Here is a 19,650-nt window from a genome sequence, read left to right as displayed (position 1 = left end):
CCGCATACTTACCCCCATACTCCTGTACTTTCAAACAACTGATCCAAAGTTCATGTATGTAAAAAGTTATTAGACAATAATTCAATTTGTTCAGGAGACATTTTGAACACGGGTCACTTACGTACCAGCCTGGTTCTTTGGAGGAACTCGCTTGAAAAGAAAAAAGGAAGACAGATTGAGCGACGAGTATCGCTGCTTTGATCTGAATAGACCCCCATACGTCAGGTCCCACCTGCAGGCACACAAGGTCCACCCCCAAACCCATATCACCCCACACCTGCCAAAACTCTGCGCCTCCAGACAGGCCCAGATACGATCTCCACGGCGGCCGCTCACTTCAGCTAAAGGGCTGGATGGGGAATACGTTATGAAATTGTCAACTATTTACATGTATTTGGGGTTGAAGGGCAGAGGTTTTGCATCCTATTTGATTCCGAGACTGCAGTGTCGGTGAGCGTGCCCCTACAGTACAGCAGAAACAAGTAAACACCTTATTTAATCCCCCCACACCAAGCAGTTGAGCGGTGTGAGGGTCACACTGACCCCACAGTGTTTCAAGCAAATTGCAAACTGCCACAAGTTGATTAAACTCCTGCGATTCCTAAAATAGGTCATGCTTCCCACAACGTCCCTGCGAATTCTGCTACGTCCCGGCCAAACAGATCCAGAAGCTCCAAACACATTACTGAAATTTGATTACAGCTTCACATGTTTAATACGCTGGGAGGTTTAATACAGAAATTAAGATGAATTGTTCTTTCCACATGAAAAATAACCAATTTCAGGTGCGGCCTGTCATGGAGAATTAAACATTTCCATTAAGCATCTCAGAATGAATATCATACGGGCACGTCGTCTGGATGATGATGTCGCTCGGCTCTTCACTGTCAAGACACTATGGCTCTTATATATTAAAAAAAAAAAAAATGCGCACACACAAACAGACTCGCACGTCCTCGTTTCAGATAAGAGGTGTCACTGATCCCGACCTCCTTTAAGATCACCATGGCAACACCCATCAAATCAATTTCCTGTCATCACCTCTACTCCTCATCTAGCCATAAACATTCATTAGCGATGCATGAGCCCTGGCTGACGTGTTTGGTTAGCAGATCTGAGTAGATACTCAAACATGCAGACAGAATAGTGCAGACACGCGTGCACACACACACACACACACACACACACACACACGCGCAGTCGCGCCAGCCCACAGACAAGATTTCTGCTCGTAAAATTCGGAAAACCTGCTGCACGCAGGCATACAGTCAGGGAAGGACAGTGGAAAGCCTACTGAGCCCCACCCATCTGTCTGGGTCACAGGCGTTTCATTTCCTCCTCATGAGCGACACCTAACAAGACGCCACTAATTTAACCCCGTTAATTTAACCCCGTTAATATAATGCAACATGCCGCGAGGAGGAAGGAACCGTTCGTGGCTCCAGAAGCCCTGTTTATTACGCTTCCAAAAAAACAAGCCTAAAGAAATTGACAGACAAACAAAATGTTCAGGTAGACAAATGAATTACTTTACCTGACCTGACCAGGACCCTCTACCAGCGCACCCAGGTACTCCACAGTCTCATCAAAAATCCTACACAAATCTACAATGCTCAAAAAATAAAGAAAACACAAAAACATGATAGATCTAAAATAATGAAATAGTCTTATTAAATACAAGTACAAAAACACAAACTTACTATAGAATGCTTCAATGAGAAATGGGTGCATCAATCCAAAAATGCCCACAGATGAAAGTGAAAGTCATTGTGATACACTGCAGCACAGCACACGGTGACACAACGAAATGTGTCCTCTGCTTTTAACCATCACCCTTGGTGAGCAGTCGGCAGCCATGACAGGCGCCCGGGGAGCAGTGTGTGGGGACGGTGCTTTGCTCAGGGGGACCTCAGTAGCACCTTGACAATTCAGCTAGGCCCTGATACATACACTAAGGTAACTCAGGAGCTGATTTTTGATGCAACATCATAAATGAAAACAACATAAGCCATAACGTGTCATAGTTCATCTTGCTGGAACGCATGTGACAAACATTAGAAAACATATCATGTTCAAAATGTTTAAAAACTCACCAGGTTCCACCTCCAGTTAAAAAGAAAAATGATTTGATGGCTCATGACACACACCATCATTCTACTCAGCGAAAACATCTTACCACAAGACCATGAGAGTCACCACTTAGTGCAGCAATTAGCCAATCAGCACGCACGCACATAATTGACATGCAATGAACTACTGTGGGACGGCCGGTGGCTTAACTGCTTCTATTCTAGCCCCTTTTGCCTAAATGTGTCCAATCTGTTTCCCTGCGCAGGATGTTTGTTTTAGCGCTAGCCTCTGCCACACCACAGCATGTTCACTTCCATGTGGACCCTCGCCGGCACCATTATTTACTAAAGCTCCGGGCCAGAGCGGGGGGCCCGAGCAGTAAATACATGTATGTTCTGATTAGCCGCGCCACATGCTAGCGCTTAAGTAGGCCGGAGTAATGCAGACCAGACGAGGCAGATTCCTGCACGCTCCTAAATGGACACATGTTTGAGACGGGCGCGTTTGATGTCGCCAAACAATGTGCAATATCAGGAAGCAAGCTGCGGAGCACAGGGAAGGAATGCGGCGAGCACAGGGGGTGGGAGGGCGGTGGGCCTATGGGTATGAGCAACACGCACACACAAAAAAAGAATAAAAGAGACTGGCTCCCATTAAGAGTAGATTACAAGGAGTGTGCGTGTGTGTGTGTGTGTGTATGCTATGAACATGTTTCAAATTAAAACGAGCCTCACACACACCTTTCTTAATGTACATGAACAGTGTCCTTACTCTCTCTCTCTCTCCCCCCCCTCTTATCATTCCCCCAACTCACACAGCCCTCACCACCGGACCGTCTATTTATATATGTGTATACGGGCAGAGGGGGCTTCTTTAATCAGTGTGACATTGTTGTCTGAGGCAGGGCGGGACACACCGCAGCCTCCACGCAGCCATTACTCACCGTGGCCTCCTATCACTGGGCCGCCACTTGAAAAGCGTTGGGAAAGTTTCACTATTTCTCAGGTCGTCCCTTCGCCAGATCTAAAATGCAGAATGTACAACGACTATGTAACAATATCATGTGTTTAGGAACTATGGATTCTGGACAGTGTAGGGTTTGTTTTTATAATAACCCTCTCCTACATTTTCACTACATTAGATAATACATGGTACCTAGTCAAAGCTTCTCATTTAGGGGTTTTATACTGTGGAGCAGCAGGCCTTTGGAATAACAACCTTAAAAGTAGTGACCTTTACCATTTCACGCTCTAGGCATTCTTAGACAATGGGGACGTCATTTTTTTTTGTCACTTTGGCAACTCATGAAGGTGACAAGTGGATTCGGAGGAATCAGATTCATTCAACATCCGCCTCTCCGGTAAAGAATCGTCTTTATATTACGACCTGCTTTATGGTCGCGTTGAACGTGCAGCCTGCAGGATTAACCCCAACTCGAACCTTCCTCTTGGGGTGTTAAGGCCGCTCGGGCGCGCGCCATAAATAAGTAAAACGGCGGCGCCTCCCGAGAGCCGCGATGAAAACGCGGCGCGAGTTAACGTTCCCAAACGTTACAAAAAAAAAAAGAAACCATGAATAAATCTTTTTCATTAGCGCGGCCAACAGATCTTGCAAAGGCGCGCCCCCGCCCGCCTGTCAGGCGCGCGCTTTAAAGTCCGCGCGCGCCGCGGCCGCGCGCCATTTGAAGTCCCGGAACAATGGCGGAGCCGGGAAGCCGGGGAGCCGGGAGCCGGGAGCCGGGAGCCGGGAGCGGCCCGCGGCGGGGGGCCGGGATGAGTAAGTGAGCGGCGGTCAAGGTTGTGACATTGAGAGAGAGTGCGGATTAAATATACACACCTCCTCCATCTTGTTTTTTATGGGGGGGGGGGGTTCTAGTAAAGGTGTGCAGTGGCCTGTTTTCAGCGCCACACCTTTTTTCACTAGTGAAGTGAAGTGATTGTCACACGTGATACACAGCAGCACAGCACACGGTGCACACAGTGAAATTTGTCCTCTGCATTTAACCCATCACCCTCAGTGAGCAGTGGGCAGCCATGACAGGCGCCCGGGGAGCAGTGTGTGGGGACGGTGCTTTGCTCAGTGGCACCTTGGCGGATCGGGTTTCGAACCAGCAACCTTCTGATTACGGGGCCGCTTCCTTAACCGCTAGGCCACCACTGCCCCAAATAGGACCACACCATTACAGACGCCCACCTCGAACCTACAGCCACTGGCCTTTAAATGCGCCTTGTACCATAATAGGTCACCATTTAAAACTCTGCAGTATCTTTTGATATGATTGTATAGGGCTACCAGTGCATAAGATGCATTGAAGTTGTAACACTTTGTAGCTGCAGGGTGAATATCAACAAAAAAATGTGATATTTGTCCAATTTATCAATCAGAAGTTTGCTGGTTCGAATCCCGATCTGACAAGTTGCCACTGAGGTGCCACTGAGCAACGCACGGCTGCCCAGTGCTCACTAAGGGTGATGGTTAAAAGCAGAGGAAATTTTTCTTTAAAACTTTGTACATTTGCACATTCAAATCCATCTAGCTCACGTCCGCTCCATCTACTGGTGCTTCCTCTTATTTTTTTGTTTTTCAAATTGTTTGTTAGATGCTTTCTGAAATATTCAACATAGTAGTAGTAATAGTTAAAGTACATCTAAAAATGACCAACCGTGTAATGACCATGAAAAACACAGATTTTCTTTACACCAAAAACAAAACACCATCTGTATCTGGATTTAAAGATATGTGGATCTAAGGGCCAAAGAAGAGAAGTATGTGGCGTTGAAAAGTTTGGAGAGATATATTCAGCATAAACTGTAGCAATCCAATTTCTGCCAAAGCTGCATTCACGTGTATCTGGCAGAATTTCAGGTGATTTATAACATTTGTTCTAGCTAAAAGTGTTCTAATTCATGTAAAATCTACTCTACATGCATAATTGGTATAAACATAAGAGGCGGCATGATTTGGTTATTAAGCAAAAAATCCTTAGGTTGCTGCATAATTTATGGAATTATTAAATATTTCATTGATTACTTTTTTTCCTTCAAAGCCTCTGACTGTTTTGCAGACATGTCCCCACCAAGCTAGCCCCCTACCCCCCCCCTCTGTGCATGCCCCTGTGGACCCTATTCTGCTCATGGATCGATGGTCAGATCTGTAGTTAACGGAGCGCTGTAATGCAAATGATGCACCATTGATCGCCAGGTTCCTTCTTGCTGCTGTCCCGGCAAGGACACCGTCTCTCTTCGGCCAGCATTGAATCCGATAAACGCCCTGCAAAGAGCATCACGGGAGCCAAACTGCCGCTTCAGCATAACCAAGCAGCCTTTAGATGCCGTTCCGAGTCCTGCTGGCCCCTGACAAAATTTCACCGATGGGAGACGGGGAAAAAAAAACAAAAACACAGGAGACAGAAAAGGCGACAGAGAGGCGTGTAAAAACTTCCTCACAATTGCATACAAAGGCACAGTAAGCACAGCCTCGATAGTGAAGTCTAATTTCATAGCAATTAACCGCAATGGCTTATCATTAGTCCCATCTCCTCGCGCATCACTCTGAAGGGCGCTCCGCCCGGTACCGCTGCGAAAAGAGGGCAGACGCATCAGCACAATCTTCGCTGAACAACAATTTAAGGATGCAGTTAAAGGGAAGTCAGAGAATCCCCCCCAAAAAACCTGATCAAATACTGATATTAGTTAGTGTCTGACTTTCGTTGCAAATTTGCAATTACTATGAAATTTTTTCCATAGTATGCATAAGTAAAAAAAATATAAATAAAATGAATACACTGTGTAAAATGTGATAGCTGAGATTATATATTTATTATACTTTGGTTGACATTTTTTATGTTAAACCCACCAGTTGTTGGAATTAAATAAATAATGGATGGTATAATTGATATCATAATAAGTTTGATTAATGATTGGATGATATACTCTGCTAATAACTGGTCCTAAGTTCATAGTGAAAAATTGTTGGGTACCCCATACCCGTTTTATCAGTGTCACCCTAACCTCTCAATTTTTTGGTTATTCAACAACATGAATTGACTAGGAAGTGGGTAAAGTGGAAGCAGAACGTGAGTGAGAGGGCGAGATGCTGAGTAATGGTTCCATATGTCAAAGCGAGACCAGCTTGGTCCACCAAGGCTCCTGGCAGTCAGCTCTGCTGGCTCTTCTTAATTACTGCCAGCCCCCTATAGTGGTGAGGTGTTGCACCTATGGATGAGTCTACAATGATGCCAGCAGTATTAAGGAATTCTGATGTCCTTTGTAATGGACACCGGTCATTGATTTGTCCCCAGCCATAGACCTGCCTACAAAAGTTTTGCATAACTGTTTCAAATGTTCAAAACCAACATTTCAGAAATGCGGCCCTAAATGCCGCTTGCGTTTCTCCCATTTCAATGTGGATAAACCGATGCTGAAAATAAGCCTGCTTGTAATGAGCACTGCAGGATTTACAGATTACACATCAGCCTCTCTTTACATGTTTTTCAATTACGCTATTCACTGAACTATAGTCTACAGCTAATATATGAATTATTTTTTATTTTCCCCACATACCCGGAGTCAGGTATCTCTCTCTCTTTTATCCACCCTCTTGCTCTCTCTCTGCCACATAAACTCACCTGTGATAAGCAATGCAAGAAACGAGAGAGAGGGGTGGGGGTGGGGGGTGGGGGGTATGGAAATGGTCGCTCTCTGAGCAGCCGGACGCTGGGCGTAAAGACTGCGTAAACAGAATCACCACCTGCATTAACTCTGACCTCCTGAGAGGTGAACTCAAGGTCAGGGTGGAACAGGGGGAGGGCAAGTGTGTTGGGAAGGTGGGGGGGACGATGCATGCGTGCATGCGTATTGCATATAGTAACATGCTGCGTGTATTTGTTTGTCTTGTACTTTGTAATGAGCATTATGTCTGTGTAGTATGTATGTGTGTGAATATGCATGTTTGTGTGTGTACGTCTATTACCAAGCCCTGCAGCCTTTTCTCTCCTCACATGTGAGGACACACACGCACACACACACACACACACACACACACACACACACTGTACATAATCCATCTGTCACTCACTCACCTGAACACTCGTGTAAACACCATACCATATTCACTATATTGAAATCAGTGATGTACTGAAAAATTAGCCACTCTGTTTGGTTAGCGGGCTGTTGGTGTATGAAAACACCTGAAGGCTACTACGCTCCGTAGCTGTCATGACGACAAAGGGGACAGGAACAGGGTGTCATGAAAATGGGGGGGGTGCCTCCAATTAAACATCAATAATTTAACAAATCCGTTTACAGTGTCTGCGGCAGCTATCAACCACAACCTTGTCGTCCTCACAACATGTAGATACGCAGATATATGTAAAATAGGTGACAGAGCAATGGACATGAACACACTACATATAACATTAAACCCGGACAACAGCAGTGTGATTCTCTGGTGTTGTTTTGGGGTGTATCTTTTACTTAAAAAGAAAGAACAGACGCTGTACCAGCAGATTGGGCTTGAGATGTGTTTCATTAACACCAAGGCACTCTAATCAAGTTGTGGACCCGCCCCCCTGCTCTCTGGCCCATTGTTTTATACCTCACACTGAAGGCCAATATAACATAGTAAATAAAACTGAACACAGTGTCGTCTCACCAAATAATTATCTAAATCTCTACTCTCAGATTATATGATAAGAGAATTACCATTCAGAATACATTGTTAATTTATGACCATAATGGCTCAATCTATACTTGCTGTATATAAAAAGCTTTAAACTGCAATGAGAGCCCATCTGTCACTTTACTAGCATTGTTATACAGTTATCCAATTTACTCTGCATCTAACTCATCACAACGTTTTAATGAGGGGTCAGATATCCAACCCCACTTTAGAGAAACGTCCAACTAACCCTCAGCTCCTCCCTCTCAATGTGGGCGTGTCCCACGCCACAACCGTGACCCCCTGTAAGACTCATAGGAGTTAAAGGGGCATTTGCTGTTATGTCTAGAGAACATTGCAGGGGGGAAAAAAATATTGCCAGTTTTCTCTGCAAATAGAGGGTTAGAATTGGTACGTGTGGATTAGCAAAACAGACCCCCCCACCCAAAAAAAAAACAAAAAAAAAAAACAAAAAAACTCAATTCTACAGCTGGTCCTCACAGAGCAGATGAATAATATCTCCGGCCTCTCAGCTGAGGCAAAACAACACGCACGTCTCTGTTTAGCGAGATTGTGCGTTTAGTAGAGGGCGGTTTCTGTTTGGAAACGCGCACGGGTCAGCTCAGGAGTATCAGGGGTGCTCTTGTGCCGAGGAAAACAACAGATATATGAAAAGAAAATAGCACACAGGGAGATGGGGGGGGTGGGGCCGTGTAAAACACTGTTGTGCTTTTGCATAAAGCAATTAAGGCCATGTGTTTTTGTTGTAGGGGGGAAAAAAAAGGAAGAGAGAGAGGGAGAGAGAGAGGAAAGAAAGGATGTGGGGTGGAAAAAAGATGCAGTGGCTGCACAATCTAAACATTGACTAGTCAGTGTTTTTCTTACAAAGCCTGCTTTCAGAGAGATTTGAATTTAATTGATTCCTTTTTAAACAAATACATTGTTGGAATGCCAGTAATGAAAGAGGCCACGGCCAGGTCAGCGCTGGCCCCGGTGCAGGGGGGCGAGGCCCGGGCTCGGGGAGGGTCACACCAGCGGCCGGAGGGCCACTGGGCCTTTAACTTTTGCATTGTGGGCTCAAGAGCAGACAGCTGTGACTGTCACAGCCGGCACAAAACAGGGCCAGTTATCAAATCAGGGCCCAGCTTCCTGAAAGGGTGGGGATAACTGGGTCAAATGGCCGTTTAATGGTCTTAGCACCGCAACACATTCAGGAAGGTCAGATTAGAAACTGAGGACCTGAAATGAACCAGATATGTTTATTAGGAACTGTTAATATTTACACACAGACAATCCAGTCACGTTGTTACACGCTTTCCACTGGGGTTTTAAATACTAAAATGCAGTGGAACAGAAGTTAATGCTGTAATTTATTAATAAATGTTACTATTCTTTGCATTATTGGCCTTTTTATATTGCCATTTTTCTCAACAGAATGTAAACACAGTCTCATTACGGTACTGTTAGAGTTTTGCAATAGAGTATAGTGTTTTCTAAGCAGAGTACTTTTAATTTAAAAAAAAAAAAGTAACTTTATTTATTGCTCTTCTATTACTTCTAAGCATTTGTCAATTTGAACAGGGGAGCTTGGGAATGACTGCACAAAGCTGTACAAAGAAAACTGTAGTTCCAACCTGAATTTGTGGAAACAGAGAAATCCTCTTAAAAGGAACCATTAGCACAATAGCTGTGATCGAAAAGCTCACGGCTCTCGGTAATTCTCCCAGCGTCCCCAGGCCTTTCAGTAGCTGAGAACTGGCAAAAGCGTGTAACCTTGATCCCGCTGTTACACCTCACTGTCCAGCTATCCTGAGAATTCTGAAAATTGACAAAATTCCATGGAACTGAGCACATGGTGAGGAATCACAAATTGCCTTATTGATTTTTCTTTTCTTTTTTCTTTTGGACCGCTCCTTTAATGTGCAACCAGTCCCCGAAACACAGGCCACCTGTATCTTTCCTGCTGACGGCTCATGCATAAAGCCCCTGCCCTGGGCTACAGCGACTCATTTTGTTTTTTTGTCCCTGCCCATTTAGGTTCAAGGGCATCGCACAGCCCACTCGGCGATCCTACACCAGTGTAAAATAATACAACATACATTATTCATGCCAACATCGTCAAGCAGTTCCAAACAGTCTTGCAGACAGGCACCTATAAAACTGACGACCAAATATAGAGGGGATCCTGAATTATTAAACCTGCAATGAGCTGCGGACACGGGGTGTTTTCACAGAGTGGGTGGGATCACCTCCAGCACGCTGTGAGGCGGCAAGACACCTATTCTCTGGAATAAGAGACGCCAAAAGCTGGAACATCACTCTTCATCGCTCATTGACACATACAGCAATGGATTAACGCACATAGCATTCTGTTTCTATGGCAGAAGTAGTAGGTTTTTATTGTCATTTCTGTAGTAAAAAGAGTAGGACAGAACAAAAGTGGGACAGGCGCACAAGAGCCGTACAGAACAGGACAAAATGTTGCAAAAAAAGTGCAAACAGGAGAAAGAACTACAATTCTGGTTTGAATTTCACACCTTCAACATGGTGAGATGGTCTTTAATGAGCGCAACCAAATTTTACCCAACATGGGAAGAGTTTGAGAACCGATGCTGTGAATGTAACCCTCCAACTTCATCCTGTTCTGACTACTAAACAGCTCCATAGTTAATGCATTATTATTATTACTGTATGATTTAACAGTAGGTGTAAATGTGGAATTAATTATTAAGCATTACTTTTAAAAAACATTTTCTATTTTTGAGCAATTTCATGTAATAAAGGTTTAATAAAGGTAAAAAATTTTAGATATTTTAGACAGACACAAGGCCATCAATCGAGAAACACTTTCCAGTGCTCTATATAACTATCCTAAATATACCGACATGTTAACAAGTACACTTTGACGTGTTAACGTGAAGGAAGGTAACACATTTGGAACCAAATGCATGCTTTACATGGACAGTGTTTGATAAGGCTCAAAAATTGTCATTTGCTGCAATGACGGCGTCCTGGAGAGCTTCTGCACGTGTGAACAGCGGTGACACTGACGTTTTTATGATTTTTTTTTTTTGACAGCTTGGAATTATTCCACGCCGTTTTCCCTTTACTGGGCACATATTATGCTGTTAAACAAACAGCCGACGTGACTGCAGACCCGCCCGTATCGCAGTTCAGCAGAACGATCTCACTTCTTCTCTTTCTCTCTCTATCTATGGCAGAGGGCCTCTGTGTGGAAACCCTGCTGCCCTGCTGCCGCTGGGATGGCACGACACTGTATTCCTTTGGCCCTGGTACAGAGGTGAAGCCCCGGTGTTATTTATGGCCGGTGGTCTCGCTGGTGACACCAGAAGGGCTGCAAATCAGCCCGGCGCGAGCGAGAGCAGAAGAGGCCTGCAGCACCAGGCCTGCCGGGGGAAAACCAGGGAAGAGAGGGAGTTTAAAAGGAAAACGGGGAGGGAGAGCAAATCTCTCCCATTAATCCACCTTATTACATTAAGCAGATGGCCATGCTGTTCTTCAGAAGGAGCCTAAACGAATAAATAAACAAACGTATGAAGCATTGTTTTTGCTGAAAGTTAGCCAGAGGGGCTCGGAGCGAGCGCCGGCGACAAAAGAGCCGAACAGCCGGAGCATGAAATGGGACTGGGGGGCTGTGGGAAAGAGACAGGAGAGAGAGAAAGGCTCGCCCCTCATTGTTTTCATTGTCTGGGTCCGAGGCCTTTGGAATGAGACGGAGAATGGCGGCGGGGTGTGTGTGTGTGTGTGTGTGTGTGTGTGTGGGGGGGGGGTTATGAAAGAAGAGAAGCACTCTGAAATTGGTGTAAACTCTGGTGACACGCAGCACCAAGATGAATTGCAGGTATCCATTTAGAGCCAACAGCTGGGCCGTAAGGGAGAGATGGAGAATGACCGGATGGATGGAGACGCGCCCCCCCCCCACCCTCCCCAATGCTAAAACCCTCCCGACATCACACGCCTCAAATGATTCATTTTATGGGCCTGGAAATAGGATCTGACCCGAGCACACAGAGCAAATGAACAGCACATCATTTGGTTCACCCGTAATATTGATGGCCGTCTGCTGTGGGGATTGCAAAAATATATTCCAACCTTTGCACTTGGTGTTAGTATGAGGTGGTGGCCTACTGGGAGACCCAGGTACTACCATTGTGTCCCTGAGTGTCTCCAGGGCGATTGTCACTACGATTGGAAGTCGCTCTGTGCGAGAGCCACGAATGGAAATGTGAACGTGTCATTCGCTCTTTCCTCCTTCAACTCGTCCATTATGGAGTCACTAGAAGGAGCGGAGGTGAAGGCCGCACCTCGCCCCAACTCGCTGTGGGGCACCTGTTGAAGAGGAGTAGGGCCGCCGCCGCAGGATTTCTGACAGCTGATTTCTCCATCGAGACCCTGCGCTCTACTAAACTCAACCCTCATGCCAGCCCCCCCCCCCCCAAAAAAGTAAAAAAAATAGTGCGAGAGAAAAAAAGTGAATTATTAAATTTTACAGCTCATTACTCAAACAAAAGTGGAATGGAGCCCGGTGGGAAACGGATTAGGGGCAAAATGAATCCAGTGATATATTGTGCGGCTATTATCTAACCAGTTATCTGGATGGTGCGATAAGTAAATAAGCGTTGCAGAAACCCCCCCCGGGGACGCGGAATCAAAACGGGCCCGATTAACATAATCTCCCGCGTCTCTTCCTCTGAACTCTCCGGCAGAGGTTTTTTTTTTTTTTTTTTTCCACCCCCTTTCGGTTTTTGGCAACTTACTCTGGGAATTGCCTTCGCGGCGTTGAACATATCGTACGGGGTCCTTCTAGGATGCGGCTTCCAGGACAGGCAGCTCGCTCTTCGTTTCCCGGAGGAAGCCGATAGAAACGTGGAGGGGCGGGTGCTGGCCTTAATGACATTAACGAATCAGGCGTTAATGGTTAATACGTGTCCGTGCCCCCGCCCCCCCTCCCTTCCTTTGGAAATGATCTAAACGTGAGGCTATTTTTGGGAGGCCGAGGTATTGAAATAAATGCCTGTGACCTTTAGCGGCACGGTGCCGTGAAAAACGCCTCTTCCCCGCGCCGACGAGTAGATTCAGAGACGGGGGGGGGGGGGGGGGGGGGTAAAAACCTCCTCCCGGCTCATCGGGTAGTCCCCCCCGGCGCTGAGGACACCCACGCTGCAGAAGTAGCCCTTTTCCGTGGCCTGTGCCATATTTAATAAAGCGGCAACACCGGCGAGGGGGGGGGCTCGCAGGCTGGATTTCCTGCGCTGGGCCCTCCGTCACAAGGCTGCAGATTAGTGGATTGATTCAGCAGACATGTTTACTCAAGAGTGGAGAAATTTCCCCTCCGCCGCGCCGTCCTCTTATCTATATTATTCCAGTTTGTTTTTAACAAACACCAACCCCCCCACCCCCCCACCACCACCACCAATCCGGCAATAATCGCCCGCTTTACGTTTGGCGAATAAACGGCCGTAAAGCATTTAATTTCAGGACTTTTTAACCGTCCGGCAATAAATATTTTCAGACTATAACTGAAGGTGAAGTCGGCTTTACGGCGCCGTAAATTAGCCCGGCGTTTTATCAGCATATTCGCAAGCTGTTTAACTAGCACACAGATGTCATAAGAACCGTCCCGGAGAATAACCTTGTTGTTCCAGCGATTACGTTGCGCTCCTATCGCCCAGGGAGCCATCGGCCGCCCTCCCTCGCTCTCTTGTGAATCTTTAACTGTCCAATGGGCGGCAGACACTGGGGGTCATAAAAAAAAAAAAAAAAAAAACCTTTTTTTATTCTTCTTCTTTTTTTTTTTTTTGTAAATCCTAATTCACACACACGGCTCCTCCCATAGCCTCACCAACAATGGGAGTTTGTTTGGGGTTGAAACGTTCATATGCATAATGTGACAGACGCATAATATTCAGTCTGGTTCCCGCGTCATTTTGCCGTCCGTGCGATCGGCTTAGTGAAGACCTCCCTTGTCTCTGATGAATGCGAATGGACTCTTTCTCTCTTTCCCGTCGCCCCACTTCTGCCGCTGAAAGAGCCCCGGGTTTGGGCAGGAGGAGGTGGTGTGGTGATTACGGCCGCAAGTGAAGTGCACTCGGCCTAATCTCCCCCCCGAAATGCTCCACGCCGCTCTCGGGGCTCGCGTTTCGCCTCGCGCGACCCCGCCCGTGGCGAGAGGCTGTAATCGGGCCGCCTCTGTGCCGTGGCCGGAGACTGGCGGCCGTGCTCCGGTAGAGAACTTGTTCTCTGTTCCACCTGAAACTATAGGTGGCGCGTCCTGTTCACTATAGGGACTGTCAGACAGATGTAAACAGGGGTAACAGCCGGCAAACGAGACGTGTTTGACCTTGTTTATTAATGTGACACTGTGTGTCCTGCCGGTGCCAGGAAAAGGATCAGCATCAGAGACACGCAAATTAATTGTCATAATACTTCATGTATCTACATGTGTAATTTATACAAAAATGGCACATTAGCCGTACAATAGCTATGCGCAGTACACACACAGAGTATGTATCCCCAACAAGTCGGACACCGCCTCAGTGTCCACCGCGGGCGCAGGGCGTCGACACAGTCAACGTGGCAGGAGTGTTATTTGATTAATGCTGAGAGGTGCAGTGTGTGCAGACAGGGTCACGACCCGTGGGCATCCATTTAATCAAATCTCCCTTTTTCTTAGCTCACTCAGAGGAGGTCAAAACTAATACAGGCCTCACTACACACAAACACACACACACACACACACCTCCTGTGAGAGTAGAAGTCCTTATTCAGCTGGATTTAATTTAGTCTTTTTCTTCTTCCCAATGCCACTGCAAAAGTGACACTTCAGCGCAAAGGTCTCTCTCTCTCTCTCTCCCCCGCTCGCCCGCTTCACTCCCTTTCTCTCTCCTTTGTGAATATATTAGTGTTTGAAAGTAATACATGCTAACAATTCCCGTTAATAATCTGCTTATTTACCTACAAGCTGCCCCGGTTCCCCCCTTTTTTCAACAATTTCTCCCGCGTTTGTCTGCTGATGTAATCACATTTTGTATGCAGTAATGCAATATTAACATTTCTGCAGATGCACTCTGCTTACCTTTCCTCGCAAGCCAATTACCCTTACCGGACCGGACCAATTACACTCCTTTCAGTAATGTGCTCCCTCCATGAGCGCCTCGCTCGTTCTTTTCAACCATTTTAAAAGGGACGCTCAATTAAATAGTTTTATAACATATTAGTATACCACAAAATACATAGCGTCGTTCCTTAACATGGTGAAATATTTAGATCTTTATCATGTACTGAGACTCTTACATTCAACATTTATAAGCCTTACAGACAAAATGTGACCAATGGCAAAATAAAAATAGCCTATAACATTCTTAATGTCAGGAAAACACAAACCTATGACACCAGTCTCAGTTGACGCTACGTTGTCCTGCCACCTCGTAAAAAGTAAATGAACGTCCCATCTGAGAACGGCTACCGATCGTACGATATTTGATGCGATGACAGTTCTCCCCTTGAGTTGAAGTTAAAGGTGTTGTTGGCTGTTATTGTTTATTCAGCGGCTAAAGGCCGATTTAGCCCCGTTGCTCCCCCTGGCAGTCTGACATGGTGGAGGGAGTGCAGCAGGGGATTGTGGGAGATGTCCATCGTGGCATTTTTTATTAAGGTGCAGGTGCACAGCTGTCTCTGTTTCAATCTCACCTCCAACACAGACAGGCCTTTCACACAGTCACACGCACACACACACACACACACACACCCCAAGGCACTAAGACTTAAAGTCATGAGTGACATGGCTGAGGCCATGACACACACACACAAATAAAAAAAATCACAAATAACCCATTCAAACATGTCCACATACACATATTTAAGCTCAATGCTCTCTTGCTCTCTCTCACACACACACACACACACACACCAGGCACCAGATTAAATTCCTTTAAACGTGGGAGGTGAACTACACATATGACCCCTATTTAATTAAAATCAGCATATTTTTCATTTGAACAGCGCTGCATCAGTGACTGGCAAGAACAGAGCACAAAGAGCAAGAATGCAGCTCCTCCAGCCCCGGCAACACACTCCTGCTGAAGAGGTCACGCTGTGGACCACGGCAACACACACACGCCGCATTCACACAGACGTCACAGACTAATCAGCCTGCTACATTTTTTAATGGCACGTCATAGAAGTGGCCAAAAAAACCACACTGACCGGCAGCTCAGAGCCAAGGGGTCAACTTTTTAATAAACTTTTCTAGATCCTTCCTTTCAGAAATCTGAGTTTTGGCATTTCCATTGCCCAAACTGAGACAGGATGGCCTGATTAACTTTTATAAAGTAGCGAGCAAAAACAGGATGTTTTCAAAGGACATATTGTCAGAGCAAAGAAAGGCTATTGTTTCGCCGCGCAATTGTCTCATGTATGGATGACAAGAAGCAGGTAAATCGAATCCCACTGGGACTTTCCGATTCTTTTTCTCCTCTGACCTGGGATTAAAATCAGCCTTCGTCTCATTTTGGACGTTACCAACACCCTATTCAATCTCCATGCAATCTCCATTGATTCCACATGGAGAATGTGCTCAAATGTTCAAATGTTCTTGTTACATTGTTCATCCATATGTGTTCTTTTTAGTAACAATGAAGAAAATCCCATAAAACCAATTTAACACCAGTGCTGTATTTAATCTGATCCGGGATCAGTTGCCTGTGACCTGCAGCACAGCACTAAATGCACATGATTAGATTCACTAAAAGCAATTTCGTACGAACAGCTCTTCAGTGTTACTTATTGCTTTTATACACAGAATTAATTATGATCAAATAAGAGGGCAACCATCTCGCTAGAAAGTGCCGCTATTTAGCAGTGTGAGTGTGTGTGTGTGTGTGTGTGTGTGTGTTTTAATAAAGGTCTTGCGGTTCTCAGAGAGACAGGACAGTTTGGTGCAAGCTCTTAATTTGATTTGGTGTAATTAATTTGGCCTATACCGAGACAGACAGACAGAAGAGTGTATGTATGTGTGTGTGTGTGTGTGTGTGTGTGCGCATGCGTGCGTGAAAGAGATAAATCACTTTTGTCAGGTCTTCACTTTAATTAGCGGCGCGGTGTTCTACAGTAGATGATTATGTGGTGAATGGTGACAGAGAGGCGTATTAAAGTCGACCAGATGCCACAGAGATCGCGATCCGCTGATGGGAAAATAAACGGCCCGGCGTTCGGCTGATCCCCGGCCGCCGCGTTGTCCTGGCGCTCCGGAACGCCGGGCCCTACATGAGGAGCCCTAGACGGGCCTTTGTCCCGCAAACCCCCCATCGTCATCACCGACGGCCTGAGTGGACAAGCTTCCTCATGAAGTGCATGCAAAGTTTCGTTTCGATCAGATGCCTTTCATACGATTTTAGGCAGCGCAATGATCATCCGAGATCCGTTTTTACACTTTTACACTTATTATTTATGGATATTTTAGAACGTTCTTACCTGGAGAGACAAGACCAGCAGGATGCAGGAACAGGCAGGTCATGGAGGAGAGAGGAAGAGAAAAAGAGGCATTAAAATGAGCTGCTGTATGGTGTAAGGTAAGGAAACCTAACAAACCTCATTTTTGTTTAAGGGTGTTTTAATAAACAGAGTTTAAAATGGGAGGAGCCTGATGATTGACAGCTATCACACAGGCTCCTGCCTTGTTCACAATGGTTCAAAGCAGGTTCTTGTTCTATCTATTTATGCATCAGTTAAAAAATTTTTTTTTAAATGCGCCTATTGGCTTTTAATGTCACTGGATTCCGTGTTTAATCAGATGAATTGCTTTCCACACCACCTCAGACATTTTTTAATGCACAATAAACCAACGGCAGTGAGTGTCAAGCGTCGGACAACCGGCGGTTAAACTGCAGCTTTTATGGGATCAGCTACGCGGCCGATCCCAGACACTGAGTGCTTCTGAGCCGGCGAATATCCTTCAGCACAGTGGGAGCGTTGTCGCTTGCGTTCCAGAAAGTTCCAGATTAGCCCTCGCCATCCGCAAACACAAATCCCTCCAAGCCGACATGCTCCAGAACGGTGAGTGTGGAAGGAGGGATGAGAGCGAGGAAGGGAGGGAGGGAGGGAGGGAGCGAGGGATGAGAGCGAGGGAGGGAGGGAAATCGAGAAAAAAGTGGAAGGCGGCAAGAGGCACCAACCATTGCTGAGAGGAACAAGAGAAAACGAATGAGGCTAAAAACATAAATTCATGGAAGCAAGAGATTATACAACGGATGGTTCTGATCGCATCTTCTGGAAGGCTGAGAGGAGTGTATTGTGCGGTCTTTTTTAAAATGATCCATAAAATGATAAAAAGGCACGTATGAATCCGTTACGGTGGTGTTAGTTCAAGAAACAAATCCACAAAAGGTGAGATGTTATTGATTAGAGGTTTTTATTGATTAGAATTTTTTTTTTTTATTGTCAGGAACGGCGCAGGGTGGTAGTAGCCTAGCGGGTAACACGCTCGCCTGTGAACCAGAAGACCCGGGTTCGAATCCCACTTACCCCGTTGTGTCCCTGAGCAAGACACTTAACCTTAAGTTGCTCCGGGGGGGGGACTGTCCCTGTAACTACTGATTGTAAGTCGCTCTGGATAAGGGCGTCTGGTAAATGCTGTAAATGTAAATGTAGATGCTGGGTTTAAAGCGATGTTGCGACCTCTCCACCAATCACAATGCAAGGTCAGAACGAACAGCGTTTTGCTAACTGGTCACACTCATAAAGACTTTAGTGACAGAATTCGGAATTACAATCCATGAGTGACACGGGAGGAAATGTCCCGGTCATTGGATCAATGCAAAGTAAAACAGATAAGAAAAGTTTGAGAGCGGCACAAGGAAAAGAAGGGAATTGAAAGTGAAAATAGAGAAATGGCGCACGCCTGTGTGTGTGTGTGTGTGTGTGTGTGTGTGTGTGTGTGTGTGTGTATGATAGAGAATGAGAGAGAGAGGGAGGCAGGCAGGGAAAGACAGAGCAAACAGAGAAGAATAAGTCATATGTCAGGCCGGCGAGCACCGCTATTTATTTCCCGGCTACATAAATAAGGCGGTGTGATGGCCGTCTCCGCGGCGCTGACAGCCGGTCTGAGATTAGAGTGTCAACCCCAGCAAGCAGGATGGGCCTTTAAACAGGAGCCCTCGCCACACCACACCCCCTCCCACGCCACCCCACACTGCCGCTCGGGGTGGCGTCTCACGCGTCCCCGCAGCCCAAACCACCCGCCGACCACGAGCAGCGCCGCAAACTTAGATTTTCAAGTGACCGTACGAGCCATTGGTTAAAACCGCTTCCGGCGGATGCCGTGGGGGGGGCCCTCAGTGATGTGCTGCGGGGTAAAACCACGCCAGGTCCTGTTGAACGTGGTATTTTTCCGCACGTATTGCAGTTTCGCCGCGCTGTGGAAGTGCAACGGTCAATTAGTGCCGAGTGTGGCTCTGAGCCAGAGCAATATTGCGGAGGCCGCCGCTGTCACTCAACTCAAATTAACACATGCGCAAGTTGCATTCTGTCACGCAACAGAGTGACACATTTGTTTACTTTACAGGTTTGGTTTTTTTTTTTTCCTCATTTATTTCACTAAACCTCCTATTTCAACAGTTTCTTTGAGGTTCATTACAGGTAATAATGCAGCGTTGCTATCTGTACAATAAAACCGCCATTTGGTTTGTGATCTAATTGATCAATTAAAAGCACGTTTTAGGGGCACCACGGGGCAGCGGTGGCCTAGCCGTTAAGGAAGCGGCCCCGTAATCAGAAGGTTGCCGGTTCGAGTCCCGATCCACCGAGGTGCCACTGAGCAAAGCACCGTCCCCACACACTGCTCCCCGGGCGCTCACCAAGGGTGATGGGTTAAATGCAGAGGACAAATTTCACTGTGTGCACCGT

At 46.2% G+C, this 19,650-nt stretch overlaps 1 protein-coding gene across 4 annotated transcripts in view; it reads right to left on the bottom strand.

Annotated features, from left to right (window-relative positions):
• Window positions 1-19,650, bottom strand: part of dacha (dachshund a) — a 103,170-nt gene that overhangs the window by 65,757 nt on the left and 17,763 nt on the right. The window lies entirely within an intron of this gene.

This window comes from Denticeps clupeoides, chromosome 6 (genome assembly GCF_900700375.1).
Source record: "Denticeps clupeoides chromosome 6, fDenClu1.1, whole genome shotgun sequence".
NCBI classification, from domain to species: Eukaryota; Metazoa; Chordata; class Actinopteri; order Clupeiformes; family Denticipitidae; genus Denticeps; species Denticeps clupeoides.
This window is presented reverse-complemented; position numbering and strand designations above follow the sequence as displayed.